General features: G+C 43.9%; 1 pseudogene; it reads left to right on the forward strand.

The window, feature by feature from the left end:
- The first annotated feature begins 2,401 nt into the window (after positions 1-2,401).
- The window catches only part of LOC141082245 (uncharacterized), a 44,741-nt pseudogene continuing 19,195 nt past the window's right edge, over positions 2,402-27,947 (forward strand).

Genomic DNA, 27,947 nt, shown 5'->3' on the forward strand with positions numbered 1-27,947 from the left:
TTGCAGTTTTTTGACTTATAAAAAATTTGTTTTGAGATGCACTGGAATTTATTGAAATAAGTCACAAGTCCCATGTATAAACACTTGTTTATTTTGCAACCATTCAAGCATTTTTTGCATATGTAAATTTTGGATGTTTTTGTGCGGTTTTCCTCTTGATGTGGTGATTTTTTGTAGTGCCCGCACTTTTAATACCCGTATTGTCAGTTTTACATAAAACTTTTTTAACTATATTTCAATAAAGATTGCTATATTTTAGACATGGCTTCCTGTTGCTTTTTGGATGATCGAGTATAATAAAGTAGTTATGGACGTGACATAACTAACATTGTGCAGTGACTCTGCTTTCCATATAGTGATGGATATTTCTTATTGCTGAAACTGTGATTTTTTTTCACTTTAAACCTTTTTTAAACCCCTCTGATCAGTGCGATCATACAACATACAAGCCTCTGATGGCTCCGGTGATGCCCTGTACTACTGTAGTGCCGTGTATCATCACTGCCTGTCAGTGTAATGCTAACGGCCCCATACACATGAGATCAGAGTTGGCTGAATGGTCATTTGGCAGACGGCGATCTCTCCCGACTCCCCCATACACACAAATATTCCAGCTTTCCTGTGGTCTGTATGAGAGAGTCGCCTCCAGACTCCTCTAGAGGAGGATTATCTACAGGAAGAACAAACGGATTATCCACTGAAATTCAGGATGCCGGATCCTTCTCTGCCCTGACATCATCTGCCGGGAGGCCCCCAAATACATTATATTTTCGGCCAAACCCCCCGAAATCAGAGCTTTCATGGAACTTTAGTGTAATGTGTATGGGGGCGTTATAAGGTAACTTATTGGACGCTGCCTCTGGCCCGGCCTAATAGACCTTCATACATTGCAGCCCAGACCCCATTATTAGGCATGTAAGTATCAGAGTAACTAGGCCGCCCCATACTATCGAGTACTTGGAGGCGGGGGGCATTCAGCCAAACTCTGTCACACCTTCTTAGATGTCATGTTTGCTTTTCACAGCAGCAAGTGGTTAAACTGTCAGGGTTTTTGTTGAAGCCTCCTCTGTGCCGTCCCTGCGGTGTACATCTATGTTCTGGGGCACAAAAAGATTCATTTCTTTTTAATAAATGTTCAACATGTTAAAAATTATAAAATGTGTCTTCTGCTTTTTGTATATTTTCTTTCTTCTTACAAGAATTGTTGGAGCCAATTTTCTTTAGAAACATTTTAATATCGGCTTTTTCTGGAGTTTTTCTTGTAATATAGGAAAGCCTCAGGCCAGAAATAAACCCCATAAATCACTGTACATGGAGACTTTGGGATCAGATCATTTCTGTCCGTTGTGTTTGTGGAAACTAAAAATCTTTTCTAAAAGCTTCAAACTTCTGTGTGTGACTCAGAGCTGAGATCTAACGGGATAGAAGATTCCACTGCGGGGAAGACGGGAAACCTTCATATAGATGGCCGGTGGGGATGGAGTCAGTGACCGACTGTGGCCAAATCTGTCTCTAGAGCCGCAGTAGAAGATGAAGATGTCGTCCTCATCATGAAGGAGTTATTTCTCATGTCACGTGTAATGAATATCTCCTGCAGTATTGCTAATGCCGATTCCAGTGTCGGTAATGAGACGAGAATTAGCGTTATGGAAGATGAGTCTATGAGGAACGTGTTCAGCTGCCGACTCCGAGGAGGAAACTGCTTGTTGTCTGTGGCCTAAATATATAGGTTTTATTAGTAGATGTCAGGGAAGAAAACTAAACCCTGTAAGATAATAAATCTCCTCATATGTTTCCCTTATTCTCTCCAGTAATTGTATTATTACACAGGATTCTTATGATGTTACATCGGATCATCTTCTCATTCAGGTGTCTACAATATCGGATCCTCTCAGTGAAGATCTTCTACAAAAGAGAATTTTCCTGATTTACCCATCAAGGATGGATATGGACAGAGACAAGATGGCGGAGAGGATGTTACACCTCACCCTAGAGATCCTCTTCCGTCTCACTGGAGAGGTGAGAGATTCTGATGACGTCACATTACATCACTCTTATCTATGGGAATAACAGATGGACAGAACTGGAGAGGTGAGGACTCTGGGAATGTCTGTAGTGAGATTTATTAATGTGTCTCTCCATAACCAGGATTACACAGTGGTGAAGAAGACCTCTAGTGATCGCTGTCAGGACCCTGTGTCTGAGGGATGGGGAAGACCCCTGAGCCCAATCACGGGGCCTCCACCTCACCCCCTGATCCATGAGGATATCAATGACCAGAAGATCCTAGAACTCGCCTACAAGATGATTGAGCTGCTGACTGGAGAGGTGACACTGCTGGGAATGCTGGGACATTATACAGTAACACTATGAAGGGATCGGGGGATGACGGTATCATTGTATGTGTCAGGTTCCTATAAGGTGTCAGGATGTCGCTGTCTATTTCTCCATGGAGGAGTGGGAGTATTTAGAAGGACACAGAGATCTGTACAAGGACGTCATAATGGAGGTTCCCCAGCCCCTCACATCTCCAGGTAATAGACAGGACTAAATACACATGGCCTATAATTATCTGTATGTAGAGAATGAATTCAGTCCCTGTATGTGTTTCCTCCAGATCTATCCAGTAAGAGGACAACACCAGAGAGATGTCCCCGTCCTCTTCTTCCACAGGACTTTAACCAAGAAGATCCCAGTGTTCCTCAGGATCATCAGGTAGATGGAGAGAAGGTGTCAGGAGATCTCCCCTATGATGTGTAGACGGCTGTGAAGGTCTTGTGCTCAGTCTTGTTTTATCCACCAGTATTATGTGTTTTATACTTGTGTAATGAGAACGGTGGAGATGGCAGGATTAGAGCTGATCATAGATGGGACTTCTCCATCTGTCAGTGACTTTTACAATATTTGTTTCAGGGTGAAGATCTGACCCATATTAATACTACAGAGACATATGTGAGGGGTGATGAGTGGTGTAAAGAGGAGATTCCCACATATGACTACCCAGGTGAGTAGTAACCACTGAATGCAGAGAAGTCACAGATTCCTCTCAGTCACCGGCTGTGGCTGCTTTATCGGTGGTGTAGTCTGGCCGTATTACCATGATCACCATTTTGCCTCTAGACCACAACATTCTCCTCCACCCAAAACTGTTCAAATGACTTTGGGCATTGAAAGCCCTTTTCTATAGAACTTACGACCTGGAGGATCCACCTACCCCCTGGGATTAATAACAAGAATCCCATGTAAAATGCTAAAATGCCTATGGATGATACCAAAACAATTTGTTCACCCTAGGCACAAGCCACATCAGCTCCTATAAACGTGGAAACACCGGAGAAAAAAGGGAGCAAAACAATGATTGCAAAAATATTATTAATTTTTGTTAAATATCGTACAAAGAAGTGCACAAAATCATGATGAGGTGCCAATATAAAGCAGATGAACACATACCCGACCATCCCCTCGTCCATCCAAGATGGAAATAATGTCCTCATATATGTATTTTAGACATCATGCCTATAAAGTGGAAGCCCAAAATATAATACCTCCCTACAAAAATCAATGGCCATATGGCCCAGATTACTTCAAGTAAATCCCCTGTGCAAAGCTCAAAAAGTAAGGAGGAGAGACATATAATGTCCTTAGGGTGCATTGAATCTGGACATAAACAAGGGCGACCACCAATGAAAGACAGAAATAAATGTCAGATCAAAATCTTACCAGAGGATGCAGGAGGAAGAGGGGAAGCGTCTGGCAGTGACCCCCAACGCGCGTTTCGCGGCGCAGAAAGGCCGCTTTATCAAGGAGATAGTAACCATATCTCCACAGGACCTTCATATACCCTGTGACTGCGGTCACGTGACTGGGATCAACCAATCAGCGCGGCCTCATCGGCGCATGCGCTCTGAGGTCGGCAAGCACCGCTGCACAGAACAGGCGTCATGCTGAACACAGGACACCGGTCAAAAGACCAAGGCGCCCGTGTACAACATAAAGACGCCCATCTGTCAGCAGCACAATTACCACCGCAGAGAGATGCGCACAGCCGCCCATAATTGTATCCCATATATAGGGTAAATGGAAATCCCAAAAATCCATACCGGGAAGATGAATGATTTTTAAAGGGGTCATGGCCATACATAACAATCATCACATACATACATGGATATACATCACATATAGCCTAGGCGATAAAGAATCTCGTATATTAAATACATCAAATGCATAAAACGAATATATGGTCATGACACATACAACTATAAAGGCCACTAGATCCGATTCACATGTTTGATATAATATGCTCATAATTATATCCCATACATGGGAAGAACCCTAAGGTCCATGCAGACAATAATCCTAATCGGGTCATGACCGTAAAAAAAGTCATCACATGTATATAAATGTACATCGTATATGACATAAACAGTGAAAAAATCTCACATACTAAGTACATAAAATACATAGAATACAATATATGGTCATGATTCCCACAACTGTAGAGACTGCTGGATGCGGTTCACATAGATATGGTACAGGGTGAGGGTCCAAGGAGACATATGGTGTCCTCAAGGTCACTAACTATAAACTATTGACATACAAGAAAAGATTAGTGAAAATAAAGAGTAAAAATTAAAAACAATATAAAAACAACACACTGCCAGAAAAAAGGAGGGAGTGTGATATAGACCTGTGGAGGAAAAAGGACAGGAGGAATTCTCATTACCTATATATTATATGCCTATAAATATACCCAGATATCCATATGGAATATACTATAAAGAGAATAATGCAAATCATCCCATTGGGAATCCATTAACAAAAAAGAAAATAATATCCGGGACCAATTGATGCATAATTGTTAAATCCCCAAAGACTATAGGAATGGGGCGAAGCTCAAAACTTCATTGAGTCCATTAGGGGTCATGGTGTCCAGTTGAACGAACCATGGACCATGGCTTGGACCATGGTGTTACCTGCTATTCTGTGGTGTTAGATGGCAAGAAGAATAGTCAGGTAGCTGGGTCAGACCCAGAAGGACAGAATGCAGAATCAGAAGACACTAGAGTAGTCAGTAAACGGGCCACGGTCACAGCAGGAAACAAATACACAAGCCGCAAGCTGAGCACAGAGGACTGAACCAGAGGAGAACAGCGCTGTGTCTGGCAGATTCCGGCCATGTGCTTTGCGCTTTAGTAGGGTGTGGTACTTTCCAATTGGCTGAAGTAGGGAGCAGATTACTCCAGCTGGACAGCAGGAACAGATCCCAGATGAGATTGGACACACCATATGCAGAAGCCCTAATATAACTAAATGACAGAAATCCAGAATAGTCAAAATCCCCATAAAGTGATTCCATGTTATTAATTCACTGAGGGTTATAATCCTTAGGAGGAGTGAATATTTTGACTCCACAGCCACTTTCTGGAAATTAACACGCAGTGGATGTTGGAGAGTGAAAATTACACATTTGCCATTTTATTACCCAGCACATAGTGCCCAGATTGTGCTCCAGGAGACACACACCACAAATTAAGTGGGTTCTTCTCACTATAATATTACTAAATACAGGGATCCTAAATGTTGTTTGCGCACACTGCAAGACTCCGAAGTGAGAGCGGATTTTGCTGGATTGGTTTATAGAAACCTTGTTGCTTTTCAGCAGCCTTTGAGCCACTAATAGTGCGGGAACCTCTGTTTTTCCATTGACAGATGATGGACCTGAGTGAGGTCTTGTTTTTTGTGAGATGAGAATTGGTATTATTTTCGCCTACATAACATTGATTGGTTTCTTTATATTCGATATTTGGGGGGCAGAATGAACAAACAGTTGAACACCGCACACTACTGGTTCATCCAACAAGGTTTTCTATTAGACTGTGAACTGTCATTGTCTTGGTAAAAAATTAAAGTTTTATACATAGCTTGCCATTTTTATGCGCGGTATAAGTAGAAACGTTCAAAAATATAAAAAACTCAGGGATATTTTATTTTAAAAAAGTTTTTTTTTTATCTTAGCAGAGGACTGTACCAGGAGATCAGAGGGACAGCTGACATCTTCAACTTTTAAATCTGATGATCTTGAGATCCTACAAGACACAACTGAAGTGATTGCTATTACTACAGATATATCATCATCCATTCACAGCAAAGATCTGTCATCTGATCCTATGAAACAGGTCCCATCTTCTGATTCAATGCTGACTACTAAGGAGAATCAAAGTCACAAAAGAGGCATTAAAAAACAAACTGCTCCTAAAGCAAAGAAGCCATTTTCATGTTCAGAATGTGAGAAATATTTTGCATCGAAATCGCATTTTGTTACTCACCAGAGAATTCACACAGGGGAGAAGCCTTTTTCCTGTTCAGAATGTGGGAAAAATTTTGCACAGAAATCAAATTTTGTTATTCACCAGAGAACTCACACAGGGGAGAAGCCTTTTTCCTGTTCAGAATGTGGGAAATGTTTTAATAATAAATCTGATTGTGTTAAGCACCAGAGAATCCACACAGGAGAGAAGCCTTTTTCCTGTTCAGAATGTGGGAAATGTTTTAATCTGAAATCGGTTCTTGATAGACACCAGAGAGCACACACAGGGGATATGCCCTTTTCCTTTTCCTGTTCAGAATGTGGGAAATGTTTTGAACATAAATCAAATTTTGTTACCCACCAGAGAACTCACACAGGGGAGAAGCCTTTTTCCTGTTTAGAATGTGGGAAATGTTTTAACACTAAATCTGATTGTGTTAATCACCAGAGAATCCACACAGGGGAGAAGCCTTTTTCCTGTTCAGAATGTGGGAAATGTTTTAACACTAAATCAGATTTTGTTAAGCACCAGAGAATCCACACAGGAGAGAAGCCTTTTTCATGTTTAGAATGTGGGAAATGTTTTAGACAGAATTCACATTTTCTTACCCACAAGAGAACTCACACAGGGGAGAAGCCTTTTTCATGTTCAGAATGTGGGAAATGTTTTAGCAATAAATCAGATTGTGTTAAGCACCAGAGAATCCACACAGGGGAGAAGCCTTTTTCCTGTTCAGAATGTGGGAAATGTTTTACCACTAAATCAGAATGTCTTAAGCACCAGAGAATCCACACAGGAGAGAAGCCTTTTTTATGTTCATAATGTTATAATGTTAGAATAGTTTTAACCAAAATTGCACCTTCTTAAATGGGTTGTCTCTTGTCATTCCTCATGTTTGCTGACGAAAGGATAAAACTAAACCTTATTGCAAATGTAAAACTATACCCAAAATTCACCCCCTGAAGGTTAGTCGGAAAGTGACTAATAGAAAAAACATATACCCCACATCTCAGTATATAGGGTGAGGTGACATATACACACTCACTCTCATTTCTATGGGTTTCATCGTCCTCACCAAAGGTGACTCATTAAGAGACTATTTAATATTGACCTATATTTAAGAGAGACTAAATCAGAAAAAAAAAACTAAAATCATGAATCATGTTATCCGAAACAGAAAACTAGCCCCATATTGGCAGATCCCACACCTCAAACTATATACTTTGGAAGCTTATAAGCCACTCCAGTGTCAGGAATAGATAGTATGAATTTGAATTTACCAAACGGTTGCAATGAAATAAAGAGTGAAAAATATAAAGGGGTCTGAATACTTTCCGTACCCGCTGTATCAGTAAAAATAACTGATCTTTATTAGGTAAAGTATAAAAGAATTGCACCATTTTCCGATACCCGTCACGTCTCCATTTTTCATGATCTCGGATCGGGTGAAAGACTATTTTTTGTGTGCCGAGCTGATGATTTTAATGGATACCATTTTGGTGCAGATACGATCTTTTGGTCGTCCTTTATTGCATTTTAATGCAATGTTGCGGCGACCAAAAAAAGTGATTCTGGCGTTTTGAAATTCTTTCTCATTACGCCATTTAGTGATCAGGTTAATTCTTTTTTATATTGATATATTCTGAATATGGCTATAACAAATATGTGTTTGTCTGATTTTTCACCGTTTTATTTTGAAAGGGGGTGACTTGAACTTTTATATTTTTTTATATTTTTTAAAACATTTTTTTTTTTTACTTTTGGCATTGTGAAGACATACAGCATTGTATCTTAATTAACCAGATGACTATTTTTTAGCAAATGAAGAATAATTGAATGTTATCTGTATGTTGGCTTTAAATTTAAGTGTTGATTTCTAGTTGGTCAAGAAAACAGACTTGTTTGTGTAAGCCTGGAATATTGACTTTTATTGTGCGCTTATCCTTGATCACTGGTGATGTTTGCTGATATGCTAATTATACATTGTGTTATGGAGCCAGTTTGTTGACTTCTAAAGCAGAAAGGGAAAAACTATGTAAATAGTTTAAATAATCAAGTAATGCTATAATAATCTCATCTCCATTCTTACCCTTTATGTAAATACTGAATGAGGGACACTTGTTAAGTCTAAAAATAGGTTACATGCCTCTGTATAAAGAGACTGAGAGAAACAGCCAGAGAGATTCTGCCAAGACATCTATACATCCAAAGCACAAGAGACAGGACAGCAGCCACAACATCATCACAAGGGACATGGATCTATCATTCTATAGAAAACAACCTAGGGGTTTTCAGCATCGGTTGGAAGAATACAGATCTGCTCCATTGACCATCACTGAACCATGGATACGTTTGAAGAAGCCAGGTTGTGATTCTCGGATCAACTGGCCTTGTACCTTGTATGGACTCAATGGACTGTCATCTTCCTACACTTATTGGTACCTCATCTCTGTGTGCGTGCCACAGGTGGAGTAGTCGACCCTGGAAGATGAAGCCAGGCTGTGATCCTCAGATCTACTGGCCTTGTATGGACTGTCATCTTCCTACACTTGTCATTACCTCCTCTCTGTGTGCGTGCCACAGGTGGGGTAGTGACCCTGGAATATATGAAGTCACAGAAGCTATTATCCTGGTGGGTCAGTGGAGGGTGAGACTCTGTCATGTGCCCCATCTTGGGTCCTGTGCTGGGACTGTTCTATGTGTTATCTGCCTGTTTTGTGGTACAATAAAGCATTGCCCACACTGTGTTACCCTCACCCTGTGTTGTCTGAGTAGTGTTTTGCCCATGTTAAAAGGAGAGTTGGAGTTCGGCAGGATGATCCCTGGTCCATGTGGTTTTGTCTAGCGGGCGGCGCTCACAGCATTCCGGCAGTGACAAGCATAGAGGTCTGCTGGAGACCTCTGGTTCTCATGCCAACCTATCGGTGACCCATGATCATGTGACGGGGTCACTGATGGGCGGGATTTCCGGTGCTTGCTGGAAGTGCGCATTAAATGCCGCTGTCAGAGGCTGTTAGGGGCAAATGGCAGATGTGCAATACAGCTGACATGTTGCGGAAAGGATGTGAGCTCACTGCCAGAGCCCGCATCAAAGGGAGGAAGTACATTTACACCCGATGTCAGAAAGGGGTTAAAGGGGATAATTTTTACAGAGACAGAAGTGGTAATCAATCATGTATACATAGAAATAATTACAGAAATACACAGCTTCTAATGGTAAATAGTATAGAGTTACCACAAGAAAATATAATTTGTGTAAACCATGTGTAGATATAAAAATTCAGGCAAATGTCAAATGTTATAGCTCCATCTAGTGGCCATGTGCAGAAGTGCCATCATAGAGTAACATGTATCCTAAGAGCATCACTATCAAGGTGGAGATGAGATAAGTGCTCCGTATTTATTGAGTGTAAGATAAATCCATCCATAGATATATGTAACCGGATTGTAGATCTATCACTGGATATCAGTGTATAAGGGGAATAGATCCTGTGCACTTATAGATGAATAGCTTATATAATGAGAGGACACAGAGCAAAGGGTATAAATAGTGAGAGAATACAGAGCTGACAGCGCATTACATCCCTGGAGTACAGAGAGGAGATATAAAGTGCAGCCAGTGCTATATGGGATATCCCAGGAATACAGCACAGCCCATATAGTGTAAAGGAGGAACCATCCTAACAAGAGATTACAGATCCTACAGACGACATGCCGGGAGTGTACAGAGAAAGATGGCAGATTCACCACTGTTCCCTCTTACGGGCGTTTCGCCACGTCAGCTTCCTCAGAGGGTACGGATAAGTGTTTCCACCACACCAAGGTCCTGCACTAATCCAGGCAAGGGGAGTAATTCTGGGGTAAAGTGGGGGTGTTCCTAAAGGAATTGGGGCTGATCCCCGGTCACATCTTCCCCAGTGAAGCAGGAGGTTCAGGATGAAAACCTGTTGGTAAGACCAAGATGAATAATGCTGCATAGCGCCATCTGGTAGCGATCAGTCAGGTGAAGTGATAGTGAGGGGGGTCCGGAAACAGAACAATGCAGGTGAAAAGAGCCAAATGTGACCTCACCAAGTGACCAGTGAGAGAGCAACTGTGCAACGGGTAAGAAAAGAGAATAAACAGTGATATGGTAAAGATATAAAGAGAAAAGCAGCTTAATAACAGTGATGATAATAAAATCTATGGGAAGTGTTTGTGGTGAAGTGTATACACTCCTAGAAATGTTTCCTCTACAGTATAGAGATATAAATGATCAGTATTAGGACGTGTAACAAAGAGGAATCTGTTATTATATAGAGAGAATGTAATGAGCAATAAATGACGGGAATAATCGGGAATGAAATTGTTATTAATAATATAATGAGATCCCAGCACCTGACACTTCCCGGGATATATGGGCTTATATTAGAATCCCAATTACCAACTGGAAAGATAACAACAAAGGGAAAAGGGCGGAACAAAAAACAAGCCCCAAACACCTCATAACCCACAATGTAAGGACAGAAAAATACCGGAAATATAAGTTTCTATTCACACTGCAATATTAGTCACATGTGATCTGTGTCTCTCCCAGAAGAGAAGTCATCACAGCGTCATTCCCCGTAATAACCGTATAGAGGAGGAAATGATCGCGGAGAGAGCGTCCATTGTTAGAATAGTGGGGAGACACAGATGGGGTCCAATGCTCCTGACTGTCCGGATGTCTAGAGGATCGTCACCATCGGAGAGTAAAGTGCAGATCGGCGATCTTGTGACCGTTGTATTATGGGGAAATAAGAAACAAATAAGACACATTGAGATCAGAGAAAACTGTTCTATGTAATAAAGAGTGTAGAGAACGAATTCCACCAAACCCCCTATAGGAAAGGGGAGAAGCGGAGAACTTCATCTACACCATTGGGATGTCAGGGATTTAATTGCCGGATCCATTTAGTCTCTAATTGTGACCAGATCTTTTCCCAGTCGCCCCCTATTGGTAACCAGGACCCTATCGGTGCCAGAGACACGGAGTAAGCTGGAATCACAGGTATGTGTTTTATAGTCAACTCCTCTAAATCAGAAGCCATGAACATAACGCTGACCTGACACAACTAATTTCTAACTTTCCCTGTAAGCGGCAGAAAGACGCAATTAACCCCTTCATGCTGCGGCCCATTTTCGTTTTTTGGTTTCTATTTTTCCCTCCCTTCTTCCCAGATCCATAACTCTTTATCTCTCTGTCCACATAGACATATGAGGCTTGATGTTTGCGGGGCGAGTTGTACTTTTCAATGACTCCCATAATTTTACCACATAGTGCACTCAAAAACGAGGAAAAAATTCCAAGTGCGGTGAAATTGTGAAAAAAACAATTCTGACATTGTTTATTGTGAATTGTTTTTGTACATTTTGTGGTAAAATTGACCGTGTAATATGATTCTCCTCATCACTATGATTACGGCAACACCGAACATGTCCAGTTTTTATTATTCTTTTAGTGGAGAAAAAAAATCTGAGGTTTGGAAAGAAACATTTTTGGAGCAGTTCCTCCATTTCCCGAGCCCCGTAACATTGTTATTTTCCTCCGGTGGAGCTGTATGATGGATTATTTTCTGCAGGACGAGATAACGTTTTTATTAGTACAATTGTGATCGCTCGTTACAGCATTTTATGTGGAATTGTGCCATCCATAAATACGTAATTTTGTCATTCTCACATTTTTCCTATTTCCGGTGTTTACTGATCGGGTTAATTGTTTTTATGTTTTTTACAGAGGGGTAAAAGACACACAGGCAGTGCTGTACAAAAACAACAGATAATGTAACAGAAAAGAACAGCGAGCACCGAAGGAGATAAAAACTGCCAAGATCCTGTTATTAGAGAAGCCGATAAAGGCAATAATGTAGTGTTAGTAGCAATGGACAATATAGTAAGGAGCAGAAAGACAGCGATCAGAGAGCAGCACAGAGAAAAACAAGCGCTGATCCCACAAATAACGAGAAGGAACAACTAAGATCTTCTCTGAGATTTCACATAGAGAAGGGACGATTGTCTAATATCAGAGAAACTCTTCCCTGAATTTCCACACAAGCCGCATTGGTGTTATATTCCTAAAGTCCACAAAGACGCAGCGCCCCCACCAGGCCGCCCGATAGTGTGCGGGGTCGGATCAGTAACAGAATCTTTATCTACATTTATAGACCGGTGTCTGAGACCATTACTGAGAATAGCACCTGCTCACATCAAGGACACCGGAGATTTATAGAGAACTGTGTCCGGTATAGATTGGCAGGAGGGTTATAAATTGGCTTTGATCGACGTCAGGAGCTTGTACGCACGAATTCCACAAATCACAGGACTGGAAGCAATAAAAAATCTATGGAAAAAAACTGCTGAAACAGATGACTATATTGGATTCATCCTGGAAAGCCTGAATGTTATATTGTCCCATAAGGCCTTCTCTTTTGGGGGCAGCTGGTCCACCCAGATGACGGGGACAGCGATGGGGGCGCCGGATGCTGCCGTTTCACTAATTTGTTCTTGCCAGACTTTGGAAATAAATATATTTATTGTGTAAAACCCCCACCTGACACCTCCGTGTGGATCACCGGTACATGGATGATGTGTTTCTGGTGTGGGCTGGGACAGAAAGGGGTTAATGATTTCATTACATATATGAACGAGGAGAATAAGGTTAATATGAGATTTATTCACAATTTGGACAGAATAACTTAGATTTCTCAGATATGAATAATAAAATAGTGGATGGTAGAATAATAACCAGCACCTATAAAAACCTGCAGCCACCAATATGTCCCTCCATTCTAATAATGCGCACCTGGAACATACTAACAGAGGCCGACCATACAGCCGGTATCTGAGGCTGAGAACAATGAATAGTAGAGAAGAAGGTTTCCTACAACAAGCGAATGACCTGACAGACGACTTATTACACAGAGGTCATCCGCCAACATTATTACACTGTGCTAGAGCGATGGAGGAACCCATGTGGGTCTAGTTACAAGATCCAGGAGGAAGAGCAGAAAAAAGGACGAGATAATAAAAGGTTTATTGTTACTTTTACACCTAATCCCAATATGAATGTAATAAAATCAGCGATAAACAGGAATTGGCATTTGTGAGGAGATGAAGATTTAGCCGTAGCAGCAAAGAACAACCCTGGATTTCTTCTAGAAGAAGCGGTGACTTAGATGACTTATCGCTACAGGAAAGATTCCAGGAGAAGAACAATAAAGTCACCTGGTTACATGGAAGACGTCCAAGAGGCCATTTCCATTGTGGGGATTGCTCCTTCTGTCATCTCCATCTTACAGGAGAAATCTGAGGATCGGGGTGATGACGGTAGATAAACTAATCACGGGCCGCACAGAGCAAGCGCTTTATGTCATATACTGCCCAGGACGATTCTTATATTGCCCAGACTATTAGACCGCGGCACATCAGGCTCAGAGAACATTTCCATTCAGTTACACAGGAAAAGGATCTGTGACATTAATGATATAAGAGAGGTCCATAATGCGGACCCCAATGTGCTGAGATCTGCAGGAATTGAGCCCGGTGATTATCCTGTACAAGGCGGTGACCAGAATAGATTACTACTAACAAGAGAAGCAGCATGGATGGTGGATTGCGATGCACAAGTTCCCCTTGGCCTCAGTGATACATTGAATATGTCTGTGTGGCTGTGATCTATGTTATATTTCTTTACATTTTTTATATTAATCATCTCACTGTACTCACTGTAAATGTTTTGCACTTCTCAGTTAACCATTCCCTAACCCTTGTTAAGAGGAAGTAGTGTAACCCCCTGACAAGCATGGACCGGTAGAAGCGCTAAGCAAGTGCGAAACGGCCGTAGTCCGTCAGGCTCTCTCATCTGTATAGCTCCCTGCTACCTGCACGCCGCACTCTAATATGGTTTGATGTCACGTTTCACCATGGAATAAAATTGCAAGAAGGATCTGGGTGACAATTCTTTCAATTCCTTATGATTACTCTTATACGTATACACAATGGTGATGAATGAAAGGCCGCATTCAATACACCGGAGGGTCATACTGAAAATTTGGTGATGCCATTCAGATTAAACAATGCTCCAGCAGTCTTTGAAAATGTCATTTTTTTTCTCCCCGATGGGTAGATTTGCGGTAGTTTACCTGGATGATATATTGAGTTACTCACATCCTCTGCAGGAGCATCATGAGCATGTCAGACAGCTGGAGTGGGAAAAACATTACCCAGCAATCCCTTTTTGACATTTTGAAGACTTCCATCATTGAAAAATGTCCTAGCACCAAGAAACATAAAAAAGGAGGAAGATTTGCTAAAAATCGCCTGTCTCCCGAATAAACTCATTACATGCAATCTGAAAACTTGCCTCTGTTGTGACTCGATCTGCCATGGTCTCTCTGAATTCACCCTTATTTCTACTGGTGAAACTTTCCCGATCAAAACTCCCATGTCATGTCCCACCAGTTATGTTACACACGTGATTATATGCTCATACCAGACATTATATGTGGGAAGGACGACCCAACCCCTCCCCAAAAGGCTGAACTCACACCGCTCCAATACTCCATAGGGTTTTCTCCAACATGGGCTTTCACGTCACTGCACCATCAAACACAAGAAAGATTCCACAAAACAGAATATTCCCCACAGAGGAGATTCCCCCACAGGATCAGAATCGCATTGGACAACTACATCGGGAAGAAATCTTCTGGATTTATAAACTAAACCCCCTTACTCCAAATGGGCTCAGTGAGATTACAGATGTTACAGAGGCTCCTGCTGCACCAGCCTGGGATAAGTCAGATCATCGCTGGATCCCCGAACACCTCCTGTGACCCGTCTCCACCAGCGCTGCCGATCCCCCCCCGGGTTTACTGAATTTGGACTATGGGACAGACCCCCATTTGACACATTAACTTTTTCCCTATTATCTTTCTGAATATTTGGGGAGCGTCTTATGGTCCGGTGCGGCTTATAGTCAGAAGATACAGTATATTTTTATTCATTCTTTTAGGTGACCTCACTTCATTCATAGGCACTTTATAATATAATTATTGTATGTAAGTGTGTTCTGTTTTCTCATGATCTATAATTTATCTTTGTGTGACGGACTTTCTCATGAACTTTGACATCTTGTGCTTTGTTGGCTTTTTTCATTCCAGAGACATACTGATAGGGAATTTAGATTGTGAGCCCCATCGGGGACAGCGATGATAACGTGTGCAAACTGTAAAGTGCTGCGGAATATGTTGGCGCTGATTATTATTATTATTATAAAGACTGCATATAAAACGTTCCAGGCTTGACATGTTTATCCGCTATCAGGTTACGTCCTGAGGAAGACATCCTGCGTGACTGTGAAACGCGTTGACTTTGAAAAACTATGTGAATAAACATTTTTAAGGAAAATCTCCATCTCCGATCGTCTCCATCAGCAGCGCAGGTACAGACACATTATACCCGGATCAGCTCTTCTGCTCGGTCTTTGGCCCCGGGTCCTGCAGCAGCTGATTTATGCATTGAGCATGGTGTAAAGGAGCCGCTCCATCAGGTGAGTGTAATACTCCCCTACTCTCATTACATCTGGTTATCAGGTAAGACCCTATTTTTCGCTTGTTTGTTCCTCAGTATCTCGACTAAAAGAAATCTCTGTAACACTTTCAGGTTACTTGGATAAAACCAATGAAGGGACTGCTGGGACCGTAACGGGGTCCATCTGAGACCCCAATGCAGAAGCCACATGTCCTGAGAACTGGAACTGCTGGAAAAACAAATTGACATTTCTCCAGGTTACCAAATAAATAGTTGTCACGTAGAAACTGGAGAACCTGTCTGACATGCTGAGCATGCTCCTCCAGAGGACGCGAGTAACTCACTATATCATCCAGGAAAATTACCACAAATCTACCAATCAGTGAGAAAAATATAATTACTGACATTGTCACAGACTGCCGGAGCATTGGTGACCCCGAATGGCGGCATCAGGTTGGGTTTTCTTACAACGAATATTGGATTTATGTTGGGGCCCCCTGTCCCTGACAGCCTGTGTCGTTTCCCCTACAGAGGCTAATCCACAAGGGCACTGAGGAGCAAGACTCGGGCGAGTTTCTCCCAAGTGTGACCCCGGCCTCAGCCGGACTCTGGAAGGGGGGAAATAACCGAGATTTGGGCATTTTAGCTCCTGGAGTGGAGTCGATAGCACAATCATATGCCGCCATATAGTAGACGGCCGGTAACTGGTGATAATTCCCTCCTGTGTGGGGTCTATTTCCCTCCAGAGAAACCACACGTCACATTCCACACATAACACTGTGTAGAGAAGGCGGCGCGGGGTAATTGTGCCAGTAGTGAGGGGCAAATAATGGCGGGAATGTCACTGACTGAGGAGAAGGCTCCATGGAGCGTCTTCACTCCGGAAATCATGTGACCCCTGACTCCTCCCCTTCTGTGACCTCATCACAGGTCCTGTGCACAGAGCAGCCATATATGTGGAGTGCGGCTCTGCAGGTTAGTGATGGGCAGTCCGGCTCTTCTTCCTCCTGTCCCCTCACTATAAAGCCTGGGTCTCATTATACAGCTGTACAGTGGTCTAGTGAAGGCTTTTTAGCCCTTTCCTCAGACTGTAGCTCCTGGGCACAGGCCCTCACTCCTGTCCCTTCACTATAAAGCCTGGGCCTCATTATACAGCTGTACAGGGGTCTAGTGAAGGCTTTTTAGCCCTTTCCTCAGACTGTAGCTCCTGGGATCAGGCCCTCACTCCTGTCCCTTCACTGTAAAGCCTGGGCCTCATTATACAGCTGTACAGGGGTCTAGTGAAGGCTTTTCAGCCCTTTCCTCAGACTGTAGCTCCTGGGATCAGGCCCTCACTCCTGTCCCTTCACTATAAAGCCTGGGCCTCATTATACAGCTGTACAGGGGTCTAGTGAAGGCTTTTTAGCCCTTTCCTCAGTCTGTAGCTCCTGGGAACAGGCCCTCACTCCTGTCCCTTCACTATAAAGCCTGGGCCTCATTATACGGCTGTACAGGGGTCTAGTGAAGGCTTTTTAGCTCTTTCCTCAGACTGTAGCTCCTGGGAACAGGCCCTCACTCCTGTCCCTTCACTATAAAGCCTGGGCCTCATTATACAGCTGTACAGGGGTCTAGTGAAGGCTTTTTAGCCCTTTCCTCAGACTGTAGCTCCTGGGAACAGGTCCTCACTCCTGTCCCTTCACTATAAAGCCTGGGCCTCATTATACAGCTGTACAGGGGTCTAGTGAAGGCTTTTTAGCCCTTTCCTCAGACTGTAGCTCCAGGGCACAGGCCCTCACTCCTGTCCCTTCACTATAAAGCCTGGGCCTCATTATACAGCTGTACAGGGGTCTAGTGAAGGCTTTTTAGCCCTTTCCTCAGACTGTAGCTGCTGGGATCAGGCCCTCACTCCTGTCCCTTCACTATAAAGCCTGGGCCTCATTATACAGCTGTACAGGGGTCTAGTGAAGGCTTTTTAGCCCTTTCCTCAGACTGTAGCTCCTGGGCACAGGCCCTCACTCCTGTCCCTTCACTATAAAGCCTGGGCCTCATTATACAGCTGTACAGGGGTCTAGTGAAGGCTTTTTAGCTCTTTCCTCAGACTGTAGCTCCTGGGCACAGGCCCTCACTCCTGTCCCTTCACTATAAAGCCTGGGCCTCATTATACAGCTGTACAGGGGTTTAGTGAAGGCTTTTTAGCCCTTTCCTCAGACTGTAGCTCCTGGGATCAGGCCCTCACTCCTGTCCCTTCACTATAAAGCCTGGGCCTCATTATACAGCTGTACAGGGGTCTAGTGAAGGCTTTTTAGCCCTTTTCTCAGACTGTAGCTCCTGGGCACAGGCCCTCACTCCTTTCCCTTCACTATAAAGCCTGGGCCTCATTATACAGCTGTACAGGGGTCTAGTGAAGGCTTTTTAGCCCTTTCCTCAGTCTGTATCTCCTGGGAATAGGCCCTCACTCCTGTCCCTTCACTATAAAACCTGGGCCTCAACATACAGCTGTACAGGGGTCTAGTGAAGGCTTTTTAGCTCTTTCCTCAGTCTGTAGCTCCTGGGAACAGGCCCTCACTCCTGTCCCTTCACTATAAAGCCTGGGCCTCATTATACAGCTGTACAGGGGTCTAGTGAAGGCTTTTTAGCCCTTTCCTCAGACTGTAGCTCCTGGGAACAGGCCCTCACTCCTGTCCCTTCACTATAAAGCCTGGGCCTCATCATACAGCTGTACAGGGGTCTAGTGAAGGCTTTTTAGCCCTTTCCTCAGACTGTAGCTCCTGGGAACAGGCCCTCACTCCTGTCCCTTCACTATAAAGCCTGGGCCTCATCATACAGCTGTACAGGGGTCTAGTGAAGGCTTTTTAGCTTTTTCTCAGACTGTAGCTCCTGGGAACAGGCCCTCACTCCTGTCCCTTCACTTTAAAGCCTAGGCCTCATTATACAGCTGTACAGGGGTCTAGTGAAGGCTTTTTAGCCCTTTCCTCAGACTGTAGCTCCTGGGAACAGGCCCTCACTCCTGTCCCTTCACTATAAAGCCTGGGCCTCATTATACAGCTGTACAGGGGTCTAGTGAAGGCTTTTTAGCCCTTTCCTCAGACTGTAGCTCCTGGTCACCATGTGATCTCACCATAACCTTAACAAGCTAATTAAGTTGTGAAATCTTGATCAAAATGATCTCAGTACACAAATCTCCAAGGGTGCCTAAAATTTTGCATCGCCCCTTTTTCCTTTTTGCAATTATGAAATTGTAAAAAAGTCTCTCTCTCTATATATATATATATATATATTTTTTTTTTTTCTATTATTATTTTTCTCTAAAATACAAAGGCCATGTGTCATCTTAGAGGTTCGGCCTTTTAGAGATCATTTCATCTTCATCTTACTACTGCTCACAATAACGGTCATTTTGACCAGGGGCGCCCACACTTTTACATGCCGCTGTCAATGCTTCGTCCCGCTGGTGCTCAATATTTCATTGGGTCTTACTATTAAACTTAATGAAAAGTTTGGTGAATTTCTTTGAGCTGTTATTACTAGAGATGAGTGAATATCGTCGGAGAAGTTGTTATTGGCTAATATCACTTACCGAATAGCTGCATCAGGACCCCGGATCCCTGGAGCGCTCCCGATAATCAGCTGCATGTGTCGCCCTCCATGCAGGTGCTGTGACTATCACACAGCGCGACACACGCAGCTGATTATCGGGAGCGCTCCAGCACACTGAGTCCTGCACACACTGAGGCCCCTGATCATGTGACCCCTGACTCCTCCCCTCCTGTGACCTCATCACAGGTCCTGTGTGCACAGAGCAGTCATATATGTGGCAGACACTCCTGGATCTTCTGCTTTCTGGGCCGGTTCCTCCTGTGAGTCCTATTAACCCTTTCGCTCCCTGTATTCTCATTTCTGACAGGACAATATCTGAATTCGGATAGTGTGAGAGGAATATAAGCAATGTGGAAGGAAAAAATGTCAATTTTACTTTATTTCCTCACAAAAATGTGACTTTTCCCCAAAATTGGCAGCGTAACAAATCCTTATTTCCCCCACTGTAGCTTGTAGACTCCGTATACAGATCCCTTAAGTGCGAAAAGAGCTGAATTCCCCACTTAAGTTATTGCATTTTGGAAATTGCCCCCCACTGGGAATTTATCTCCAGGTAAAGGCACAATTGTGTCTCCATGGGGGTTGTGCTCACAGCCCAACATCGTGTGACCCTCCAAAGAAATGCCACCCCACACCATTACTGACCACTGCCAAACCGGTCATGCTGAAGGATGTTGCAGGCAGCAGTTCGCTCTCCACGGCGTCTCCAGACTCTGTCACGTCTGTCACATGTGCTCAGTGTGAACCTGCTTCCATCTGTGAAGAGCACAGGGCGCCTGTGGTGAATTTGCCAATCCTGGTGTTCTGTGGCAAATGCCTAGCGTCCTGTACGGTGTTGGGCTGTGAGTACAACCCCCATCTGTGGATGTCGGGCCCTCAAACCATCCTAATGGAGTCAGTTTCTAACCATTTGTGCAGACACATGCACATTTGTGGCCTGCTGAAGATCATTTTGCAGGTCTCTGGCAGTGCTCCTCCTGTTCCTCCTTGCATAAAGGCGGAGGTAGAGATCCTGCTGCTGGGTTGTTGCCCTCATATAGCCCCCTCCACATCTCCTGGTGTACCGGCCTGTCTCCTGGTAGCACCTCCAGCCTCTGGACACTACGCTGACAGACACAGCAAACCTTCTTGCCACAGCTCGCATTGATGTGCCATCCTGGATGAGCTGTACTACCTCAGCCACTTGTGTGTGTTGTAGAGTCCGTCTCATGTTACCACAAGTGTGAAAGCACAACCAACATTCAAAAGTGACCAAAATATCAGCCAGAAAGCATTGGTACTGAGATGTGGTCTGTGGTCCCCACCTGCAGAACCGCTCCTTTATTGAGGGTGTCTTGATAATTGCCAATAATTTCCATAAGTGGACAGTTTGATTTCACAGAAGTTTGATTTACTTGGAGTTATATTCTGTTGTTTAAGTGTTCCCCTTATTTTTTTGAACAGTGTATATAGATAGATAGATTTTTTTTTCTTTACGTTGGAGGGCCCAATTCCAGCTATTGCTGTGGGATCTGTGATTTCTATCTACTCCACTGTGTACAGGATAATAGAGTATAATAAAGTAGTTATGGACGTGACGTAACTAACATTGTGCAGTGACTCTGCTTTCCATATAGTGATGGATATTTCTTGTTGCTGAAACTGTGATATTTTTCCCCTTTAAACCTTTTTTAAACCCCTCTGATCAGTGCGATCACACAACATACAAGCCTCTGATGGCTCCGGTGATGCCCTGTACTCCTGTAGTGACGTGTATCATCACTGCCTGTCAGTGTAATGCTAACGGCCCCATACACATGAGATCAGAGTTGGCTGAATGGTCATTTGTCAGACGGCGATCTCTCCCCACTCCCCCATACACACAAATATTCCAGCTTTCGTGTGGTCTGTATGAGAGAGTCACCTCCAGACTCCTCTAGAGGAGGATTATCTACAGGAAGAACAAACGGATTATCCTCTGAAATTCAGGATGTCAGATCCTTCTCTGCCCTGACATCATCTGTCGGGAGGCCCCCAAATACATTATATGGTCGGCCAAACCCCCCGAAATCAGTGTTTTCATGGAACTTTAGTCTAATGTGTATGGGGGCGTTATAAGGTAACTTATTGGACGCTGCCTCTGGCCCGGCCTAATAGACCTTCATACATTGCAGCCCAGACCCCATTATTAGGCATGTAAGTATCGTAGTAACTAGGCCGCCCCATACTATTGAGTACTTGGAGGCGGGGGGCATTCAGCCAAACTCTGTCACACCTTCTTAGATGTCATGTTTGCTTTTCACAGCAGCAAGTGGTTTTGTTGAAGCCTCATCTGTGCCGTCCCTGCGGTGTACATCTATGTTCTGGGGCCCAAACAGATTAATTTCTTTTTAATAAAAGTTTAACATGTTAAAAATTCTAAAATGTGTCTTCTGCTTTTTGCATAATTTTTTCTTCTTACAAGAATTGTTGGAGCCAATTTTTCTTTAGAAACATTTTAATTTTGGCTTTTTCTGGAGTTTTTCTTGTAATATAGGAAAGCCTAAGGCCAGAAATAATCCCCATAAATCACTGTACATGGAGACTTTGGGATCAGATCATTTCTGTCCACGTTGATTGTGGAAGCTAAAAATCTTTTCTAAAAGCCTCAAACTTCTGTGTGTGACTCAGAGCTGAGATCTAACGTGATAGAAGATTCCAGTGCGGGGAAGACGGGAAACCTTCATATAGACGGCCGGTGGGGATGGAGGCAGTGACCGACTCTGGCCACATCTGTCTCTAGAGCCGCAGTAGAAGATGAAGATGTCGTCCTCAACATGAAGTAGTTATTTCTCATGTCGCGTGTAATGAATCTCTCCTGCAGTATTGCTAATGCCGATTCCAGTGTCGGTAATGAGACGAGAATTAGCGTTATGGAAGATGAGTCTATGAGGAACGTGTTCAGCTGCCGACTCCGAGGAGGAAACTGCTTGTTGTCTGTGGCCTAAATATATAGGTTTTATTAGTATATGTCAGGGAAGAAAACTAAACCCTGTAAGATAATAAATCTCCTCATATGTTTCCCTTATTATCTCCAGTAATTGTATTATTACACAGGATTCTTATGATGTTACATCGGATCATCTTCTTCTCATTCAGGTCTCTTCAATATCGGATCCTCTCAGTGAAGATCTTCTACAAAAGAGAATTTTCCTGATTTACCCATCAAGGATGGATATGGACAGAGACAAGATGGCGGAGAGGATGTTACACCTCACCCTAGAGATCCTCTTCCATCTCACTGGAGAGGTGAGAGATTCTGATGACGTCACATTACATCATTCTTATCTATGGGAAGAACAGATGGACAGAACTGGAGAGGTGAGGACTCTGGAAATGTCTGGAGTGAGATTTATTAATGTGTCTCTCCATAACCAGGATTACACAGTGGTGAAGAAGACCTCTAGTGATCACTGTCAGGACCCTATGTCTGAGGGATGGGGAAGACCCCTGAGCCCAATCACGGGGCCTGCACCTCACCCCCTGATCCATGAGGACATCAATGACCAGAAGATCCTAGAACTCACCTACAAGATGATTGAGCTGCTGACTGGAGAGGTGACACTGCTGGGAATACTGGGACATTATACAGTAACACTATGAAGGGATCGGGGGGATGACGGTATCATTGTATATGTCAGGTTCCTATAAGATGTCAGGATGTCGCTGTCTATTTCTCCATGGAGGAGTGGGAGTATTTAGAAGGACACAGCGATCTCTACAAGGACGTCATAATGGAGGTTCCCCAGCCCCTCACATCACCAGGTAATAGACAGGACTAAATACACACGGCCTATAATTATCTGTATGTAGAGAATGAATTCAGTCCCTGTGTGTGTTTCCTCCAGATCTATCCAGTAAGAGGACAACACCAGAGAGATGTCCTCGTCTTCTTCTTCCACAGGACTGTAACCAAGAAGATCCCAGTGCTCCTCAGGATCATCAGGTAGATGTAGAGAAGGTGTCAGGAGATCTCCCCTATGATGTGTAGACGGCTGTGAAGGTCTTGTGCTCAGTCTTGTTTTATCCACCAGTATTATATGTTTTATACTTGTGTAATGAGAACGGTGGAGATGGCAGGATTAGAGCTGATCATAGATGGGACTTCTCCATCTGTCAGTGACTTTTACAATATTTGTTTCAGGGTGAAGATCTGACCCATATTAATCCTACAGAGACATATGTGAGGGGTGATGAGCGGTGTAAAGAGGAGATTCCCACATATGACTACCCAGGTGAGTAGTAACCACTGAATGCAGAGAAGTCACAGATTCCTCTCAGTCACCGGCTGTGGCTGCTTTATCGGTGGTGTAGTCCGGCCGTATTACCATGATCACCATTTTGCCTCTAGATCACAACATTCTCCTCCACCAAAACTGTTCAAATGACTTTGGGCATTGAAAGCCCTTTTCTATAGACCTTACAACCTGGAGGATCCACCTACCCCCTGGGATTAGTGTGTGGGTGATACCTTAAAGAGAGATCTATATGATTGCTTGCACCTGATCCAATATAGGCAGTGTGCTCTTAAAGAGTCACACTGAACACAGAGTTAGATGTCTACTCCTTTCTCAGCAAAGACTCGCACACAACTGAAGTTTATTCTCAAGACAAAGAGACAGGAAATGGGCATCACACAATCTTCTGAGTAGCCAGTGTCAGTCTATGATAGGTCCATTTCAACTTCACTTCCATATATTGTATCCAGTATCTTAGCTTCTGCATTCCAAGGATTCCTTCCAAGGTGTCTGAAGACACAGACGCCATCTTGGTACACCATATCTGAACTGACTTATTTAAGGTTTAATAATTGATTTCATTAGCCATTCTCTCCTTCACATTAGGAGACGCTGACCGTTACCTGCCCAGATCTGTAACTGTAAAGCCAAATGATAGCGTACGTAGAATGTGCTGACAAGTTACAAAATCACTTGAAGAAAGGTATTATGATGGGCCTGTAACAGAAAGCGGAGGGTAATGATGCTGTTGGCTTCCTAGATCCCTGAGATCTTATCGGATGAATCTTCTCTCCCTTCTGTGCTGCTGAATGTCTCATGGTCCCTACAAGACCAGGTCCAGTCTTTCTGGCCAAACTTCCCTTTTATGATCAACAACAGTAAATGTGCAGTGAGACCAAGTGTGAATTTCTGTACAATAACAGCAGAGTTTCCCTTTATCCTGACTTTTCAATTTGTATTAAAACCAACTAACTTCAAGGAGGATTGTGATAATCTACAGGACAAACATTCCACCTGTGCCATAATATATCTCTAAGCTGTGCGTGGCTGATGGCTGTAATATACATTTATTCACGCCTGCAGGCAGGGCCGTATTTAGAGTTTGTGCTGCCCTAGGCGCTTTTTGTGCTGCCCCCCATTGGCGAGTATGACTAATGCAGACACTGTCAGCAGTGACTTGGGCTACTTTCACATCAGCGATTTTTGCCATTCACGGCAGATCCGGCAGTGGATTTAATAGCGCAATATCAATGTACAAATATTATTCTTAATATTATGTCACAATACCAGGATCTGAGGATCTTCTATTTCGAGGTCACGAGCTCTCTGATGCGATGTTGCTGCCTGTCTCGCTGTCTTCCTCTTTTGACACTGCAGTGTGGTGGACAAGAAAGCATTAACTGGTTAACAGCAAGAAGTATGGTGCCTGTACTTACTGAACTATAAACTATCCCCATACCATGTCCAGCAGACATTGGAGGATTACCCGTATATACACAAGCATAAGCCGACCCGAGTATGTCGACCCCCCTAATTTTGCCACAAAGAACTGGGAAAACTTATTGACTCGAGTATAAGCCTAGGGTGGAAAATGCAGCAGCTACTGGTAAATTTCAAAAATAAAAATAGATACCAATAAAAGTAAAATTAATTGAAACATCAGTAGGTTACATGTTTTGAATATCCATATTGAATCAGGAGCCCCATATAATGCTCCATACAGTTCATGATGTCCCCATAAGATGCTCCATACAAAATGCACCCCATATAATGCTGCACAGAGGTTAATAATGGCCCCATAAGATGCTCCATGGAATAATATGCCCCATATGCTGCTCCATAAAGGTTATGGCCCCATAAGACATTCCATAGATTATGCCCTATAAAATGCTCCATAGAATAGGCCCCATAAGATGCTCCATTGAATATACCCCCATATGCTGCTCCCATAAGATGCTCCATTGAATATGCTTCCATATGCTCCCCCATAAGATGCTCCACTGAATATGCCCCCATATTCTGCCCCCATAAGATGCTCCACTGAATATGCCCCCATATGCTGCCCCTCATAAGATGCTCCACTGAATATGCCACCATATGCTGCCCCATAAGATGCTCCACTGAATATGCCCCAATATGATGCACCAATGAATATGCCCCCATATGCTGCCCCCATAAGATGCTCCACTGAATATGCCCCCATATGCTGCCCCCATAAGATGCTCCACTGAATATGCCCCCATATGATGCTCCACTGAATATGCCCCATATGCTGCCCCATAAGATGCTCCACTGAATATGCTCCCATATGCTGCCCCCATAAGATGCTCCACTGAATATGCCCCATATGATGCTCTACTGAATATGCCCCCATATGCTGCCCCCATAAGATGCTCCACTGAATATGCCCCCATATGCTGCCCCAAAAGATGTTCCAATGAATATGCCCCCATATGCTGCCCCCCATAAGATACTCCTCTGAATATGCCCCCATATGCTGCCCCCATAAGTTGCTCCACTGAATATGCCCCCATATGATGCTCCATTGAATATGCCCCATATGCTGCCCCATAAGATGCTCCACTGAATATGCCCCCATATGCTGCCTCCATAAGATGCTCCACTGAATATGCCCCCATATGCTGCCCCCATAAGATGCTCCACTGAATATGCCCTCATATGATGCTCCACTGAATATGCCCCCATATGCTGCCTCCATAAGATGCTCCATTGAATATGCACCCATATGATGCTCCACTGAATATGTCACCATATGATGCTCCACTGAATATGCCCCCATTTGATGCTCCACTAAATATGCCCCCATATGCTGCCTCCATAAGATGCTCCATTGAATATGCTCCCATACGCTGCTCCACTGAATATGCCCCCTTAAGATGCGCCACTGAATATGCCCCCATATGATGCTCCACTGAATATGCCCCCATATGCTGCCTCCATAAGATGCTCCACTGAATATGCCCCTATATGCTGCCCCCATAAGATGCTCCACTGAATATGCCCCCATATGCTGCCCCCATAAGATGCTCCACTGAATATGCCCACATATGCTGCCCCAATAAGATCCTCCACTGAATATGCCCCAATAAGATGCTCTACTGAATATGCCCCCATATGCTGCCTCCATAAGATGCTCCATTGAATATGCCCCCATAAGATGCTCCACTGAATATGCCCCCATATGATGCTCCACTGAATATGCCCCCATATGTTGCCTCCATAAGATGCTCCACTGAATATGCCCCCATATGCTGCCCCCATAAGATGCTCCACTGAATATGCTCCCATATGCTGCCCCCATAAGATGCTCCACTGAATATGCCCCCATATGATGCTCCACTGAATATGCCCCCATAAGGTTCTCCACTGAATATGCCCCCATATGCTGCCTCCATAAGATGCTCCATTGAATATGCCCCCATAAGATGCTCCACTGAATATGCCCCCATAAGATGCTCCACTGAATATGCCCCCATATGCTGCCTCCATAAGATGCTCCACTGAATATGCCCACATATGATGCTCCACTGAATATGCCACATAAGGTGCTCCACTGAATATGCCCCCATATGCTGCCCCCATAAGATGCTCCATTGAATATGCCCCATATGCTGCCCCCATAAGATGCTCCATTGAATATGCCCCCATATGCTTCCCCCCATAAGATGCTCCATTGAATATGCCCCATATGCTGCCCCCATAAGATGCTCCACTGAATATGCCCCCATAAGATGCTCCATTGAATATGCTCCCATATGCTGCCTCCATAAGATGCTCCATAGATTATGCCCCCATATGCTGCCCAAATAAGATGCCCCACAGTTTATGCCTCCATATACTGCTGCTGCCGCTACTGCAGGTATTAAAAAAAATCTGCTCAGTCTCCCCCTGGCCCCCATTCTCCCCCTGGCACTCATTAAACCCCCCCACTCATTCCCCCGCTCATTCCTCCCCACTGCTCAGTCTCGCCAGACCCCCATTCTCTCCCCTAGATCATTTATTGCCCCCCCTGGCGCTCATCCCCCCCTCCCCCGCTGCTCAGTTTTCTCCCCGGCTGCCATTCTCCCCCCGGATCATTTATTGCCCCCCGCCCCGCTGCTCAGTCTTCCCCCTGGCCCCCATTCTCCCCCTGGACCGCACGCTGAGACAGGAAGAAGACAGACATCCTGGCAGTCGTGCAGGACCATCGGAGCTGCCTGCAACATACGCCACTGGAGCCTGGAGGAGGTGAGTATGATGG

The sequence above is a fragment of the Dendrobates tinctorius genome, unplaced genomic scaffold (assembly GCF_039654945.1).
Source record: "Dendrobates tinctorius isolate UK_male_01 unplaced genomic scaffold, ASM3965494v1 ptg000017l, whole genome shotgun sequence".
In the NCBI taxonomy this organism is placed as follows: domain Eukaryota; kingdom Metazoa; phylum Chordata; class Amphibia; order Anura; family Dendrobatidae; genus Dendrobates; species Dendrobates tinctorius.